The following is a 5,093-nucleotide window of genomic DNA, read 5'->3' as shown; positions in this document are numbered from 1 at the left end:
ATATTGTGGGCTTCTCAGTACATCATATAGGGAGTCCATGATGTTGAGAGATCCTATTATTGGTGATGTTAACTTTAATCACTTGGTTTAGGTAGTGTCTGCTGGAATTTTCCACTGTAAACTAACCATTTTTCCCTTCGTACTTAATTAGTACCTTATAGAGAGATACTTTAAAACTATGTAAGCATCCTGTTTCTTATCCTGTATTGTCCCACTAATCGCCAATTGGTGATTTTTAAATTTCCATCTCTTTTTTGGACATTTATTAATTAGAATTCTGTAAAGATGAGAGCTTTCCCTTCTTTCCCATTTACTGGTTATTCAGTTATTTATGTATATCGGTATGGAGCATGGATATTTATTTTACTGTATATGTTATAATCCATTACTATCATTATTTACTTTATTTTTCAAATTGGCCCAGATTTGACCATTGGGAGCCTCTTCCAGTTGACTTCTGTGTCCTTTCAACATGTGTCTGTTGTTGTTGTTATTATTTTTATTATTATTTTCAGCACTTTTTTTCTTTCTTGTATCTCAAGGTGTTCCAAGATAATTTTACGCTTTTCCTGCCTTAGCCCTGGGATCAGTCATTTCTCCAAGAATCCTGTTTTTTTTTTGTTGTGTTTTTTTTTAAATTAGAGAATGGTGTCTAGAAATCAAAATCTCTGTGTTTGCTGTATTCTTTGCTATTGGTATCATTAATTCTAGACCCTTTCAGCAAACAAAGCCAAAAAAAATCTATGTATATGTAAACATGCACACACATACACATCGTCTAAATCTATCTATCTGTCATCTGTCTATCATCTCTCTGTCGTCTGTCATCACCATGAGTTCATGCATTTAATTCCAGTCTAACACCCCAGGGCTTATTCTAGCCTTCCTCTTTTCCTCATTTGTAACTCCTTTCTCTGACAGTAAGAAGTCTGCCTCTCATTATTCAAAGTTTATTTACTTATTTGCACAATCCTAAAACATACATGAATTAGTTTCAGAATTACCAACCCTTGCCATTCTAGGGAAGTGGAGGAACTTACTAACCTAGTATATGATGTTTGTGTATGTTTCTTTTCGTCTTTAGTCTTAGTCTCAAAATACTGTTTTTCGAACTTATTTAGATTTGTTCTTTTCTTTCCCACACCCTTCAGTGTAGTTTGTAATAGAGTTAGGCTCATTTGTTATTGTTTGTATTGTAGTTTGGCTTCTCCTGTCATCCTGCTTGACTTGAATCATGTATTTCTATTTTGGGTCTATGAAACATTATCATGGTTTCTGAAAGAACAGTACAAAGTGCTACACCCAGAGAACTGCTCCTTCCTCTGTCCCCGTCATACTTCCACCTAATGCCTCTCTCCCTTATCCCTTATCTTATTAGTTCCTGGGTTATCCTTTCTGTGTTTCTTTTGGCACAAACAAGTGGATAAATATATATATTTTATTTCTCTCTTTTCTTTCATGAAAGGTGGCACACAATAGATGCTCTTTTGCACTTTTTGGGGGGAGGGGTGTCTTTTTTAACTTAATGTATCCTGGAAAACAATCCATGTTAGTTCATAGAAACCTTTTTCTATTTTTTTCTCTTACAGCTGTGCACATGTACATAACTTATTTAACCACTCTCCTGTATTTAGATAATTACATTGTTTCCAGTAATTTGCAACAGCAGTGTTGCAATTAGTAACCCTGTGCAAATGTATTTTTCTACTATTGGAGTTGTATCTGGGTAAATTCCTACATGTGGTCTTGCTGAGTTGGAAGGTAAGCATTTATGTAATTTTCTTAGGCATTGCCAAATTTCCCTCCAAAAACACCATACCAGTTTGCGTTCCTACCAGCAATGTATGAGAATGCCTGTTTCCCTACAGAATGTGTTGTCATACTTTTTTATTGTTGCCAATCTGATAGCAATATCTCAGTATAGTTTTAATTTGTATTTCTGTAATTATGAGTGAGGCTAAAAATATTTTCCTAGTATTAAACGTCATTTTTATAACTCTTTTTGTGAATCATCTGCTCATGTCTTTTTCCCATTTTAATGGATTTTTAAAAATTCTTTTCATCTCAGTTTTTATGTTCTTTATATATAGATATTAGCAATATTAGTACTTTATCTATAGTTTGATCTATGTTGCAAACATTTTCCCAAGTTTGTTAGTTGTCTTTTTTTTTTTTCGGTATGCGGGCCTCTCACTGTTGTGGCCTCTCCCGTTGCGGAGCACAGGCTCCGGATGCACAGGCTCAGTGGCCATGGCTCACGGGCCCAGCCGCTCCGCGGCATGTGGGATCTTCCTGGACCGGGGCAAGAACCCGTGTCCCCTGCATCCGCAGGTGGACTCTCAACCACTGCACCACCAGGGAAGCCCTGTTAGTTGTCTTTGACTTTATATTTTATCATGCAGAAAAACATTTATTTTGTATAGCCATTTATCAATTTGTTTTAATTGCCTCTGAATATTGAGTCATAGGAAATCTTTTTCTATACCAAGGTTAAAGAGGAATTCACCCATGTTTTCTTCTAGCACTTAAAAAAATGTTTTTTAAAAATTTTGATCCCTATTGCATTTGGAGTTTATGCTTATGCATGGTGTGCAGTATAGATCTAAACTTATTTTATTCCAAATGGTTATCCTGCTGTCCCAGAACCATCTATTAAAATTACCATATTTTCCTAGTAATTTGTGATGCCACCTTATCATATACTAAATTTCCATATGTGCTTGGGTTTATTTCTGGGCTTTCTGATCTACTCTCTTTGCTTGTCTATTCATGTGTAGTGTCACACTGTTTTAATTAGAGGACTTTATAGTATGTTTTATATCTGAGCTAGTCCTTCCTTCTTGTCTTTCCTTTTTAATGAATTCTTGCATGTTTGTTTTTCCACATGATTTTTTATATCAACTTGTCTACCTCCATAAAAAAGCTTATTCATGTTTTTGTTGGGGTTGTGTTAAATTTTACATTAACTTAGAGAGAGAATTGACAATTTATGATATTGAGTCATTCTGTTAAAAAAATTGGGGTGTCTTTCATTTTTTCAAGTCTCCTTTCATAGCTTTCAGGAAGGTTTTCCTCATAGAGTTTCTATACCTTTCATTTAAAGTTTATTCCAAAGTATTTAATCTTCTCTGTTATTATTGTAAATGAAGATTTTTGTATTATGTCTTACAACTAGTTATTATTCATATATATGTAAAATAATTTCAGCATGTGATGCTTTTATCCTGCTACCTTTAACTTATTTTATCATTTTAGTTAATGCCTTTTCTTGACTTAAACCAGATATAATTTTTTATCATGTTAAGTCTGAGATTTGGTTCATTTATTTATTTGTTAACCAGTTCTAATACAAGACATAATTTTATTCCCATATTAAAATAAAGAAACTGAGACCAGAGATAAAGACAAATTTGCCCATGGTCACAGAGAGAGCAATGGGCACAACTGGCCTTTTAATCAAGATTCTGTGCTTTTAACCACTGGATAATATTCTCTTCTCAAGGGTGGACTCTCTGAGGGTCTCCATGTAGTTTCACTCAACTCTATGGACACAGAAGACTAAACAAGATTTTGTAACTATAAAATTCATAAAAGCTCAGCCCTGGTCTACCTTCCAGTATGTTCCCAGCATGCAACCAGTGTGATCTTTCAAAAATGAAAATAGTTTATTCCATTTCCCTTCCTTAAATCTTTCATTGGGTTGATGTTGGTCTCAGAATAGAGGCAGAACTCTTTCACATGACCTTTGCTTTACTCTCCACACTCAGCTTCATCCCATGCTTTCCACACTGGCACTATAGCCACAATGAAGTACCTGAAGTACTTCATCCTCCTGCATCTCATTCAGACAGCATCTTCTCTCTGATGCCCTTCTTGATCCCTGTCCTTATATACCCCTTCCATGCCTTCTGTAGTGCCTTGTATTAACCTTTGCCACATTTTATTTTATTTTATTTTGCATGTTTTCTTATTTTTTTAAATCTTGCTAGTATTCTTTAGGGAACAAACGCACAGGTGAGTAGCTACAGTGAAGAAATCTTCTTTTTATTAGAAAGTTAAGAAGACGTTAAAAGATACTTCCAGGTATCATCTTCAGTGATGCCTCTTTTTGCCGGGACTCCAGGTAATATTCAGCCCCTACAGCTACCACAAGCAAATCCCCATTTGAATCCTTTTAATAATACACCAACAAAGGAAACATTATTTGCAAAGCCACCTGTGTATCTCCAAGCTTCACTGTGGCCCCATGGATCCCTTAGCCCTTGTGCAGCCAGCTTCTCCTGGACAGTTTCTAATGGTGTCCCTTCTATCTTCTGTTGATTATAATCTGGAGGTTCCATTTTACTATGACCATGTTCATGCCCATGTCCATGGGCCATGTTGTTGTTACTTGCTTTCTTCAGTTGATTCTTTTAAAATGCAGTATTATTGTGGTTAATACATATGGATCACATGAACTTTTTCTGACAGCAGTCTGACCTCTCAGGACACTCAAGATTCAACCCTCCAGCCAGAGCTGCCACATTGCATTTTAATCACTTATTTACTGACTGTCTTAAAAACTCTTGAGGGCACCGACTATGTCATTTAATAGATTCCAGACTGTACCATCCCTCAGATGGTGAGCACTTAATATATGTGTGTTGAGTGAGTGAAAGAATGAATAAATATTGTTTTTTTACTTTAAAAATATTTAGAATATTTATGTATACTTTAGAATATTTTCTACTTTCCTGAATAGGCAATGATTTGCATATATCCTCAGGATTGTCAGCATCATGAGCTGTAGGCTGTCATGAACTCTTCAGGCTTTAAAGAGAAACCTCAAATCAGTTATCTAAGGGTTTTTTAAAAAAGAAAATAATAACTGACATTTTTTCCTTACCACTTTCTTCTCTGTATGGGAATGATTTGCAGTTGTCATTAGGATGAATAATTCCCAGCCTTTTATAAAATGCAAACCTGAAAATGTTCTTTGAAAATCTGACTGCGATTTCTAAAAGGCATCATTTTCTGTCAAAAGCCTCGTCCCACTCTAGCAATCGATATTTTACAAGTATCAGATGTGTTCTCTGTGAGACACTCTCCTAAGC

At 35.3% G+C, this 5,093-nt stretch overlaps 1 pseudogene; it reads right to left on the bottom strand.

Annotated features, from left to right (window-relative positions):
- Positions 1-2,336: 2,336 nt before the first annotated feature.
- Positions 2,337-4,614, bottom strand: LOC149748026 (NADH dehydrogenase [ubiquinone] 1 beta subcomplex subunit 3 pseudogene; annotated as a pseudogene).
- Between the last annotated feature and the right edge of the window lie 479 nt (positions 4,615-5,093).

The sequence above is a fragment of the Delphinapterus leucas genome, chromosome 11 (assembly GCF_059928025.1).
Source record: "Delphinapterus leucas isolate spDelLeu-1000000601 "Yukka" chromosome 11, BTC_Dleu_Yukka2, whole genome shotgun sequence".
NCBI lineage: Eukaryota > Metazoa > Chordata > Mammalia > Artiodactyla > Monodontidae > Delphinapterus > Delphinapterus leucas.
Note: the sequence above shows the minus strand (reverse complement) of the source record. Positions and strands in the feature narration are given on the sequence as shown.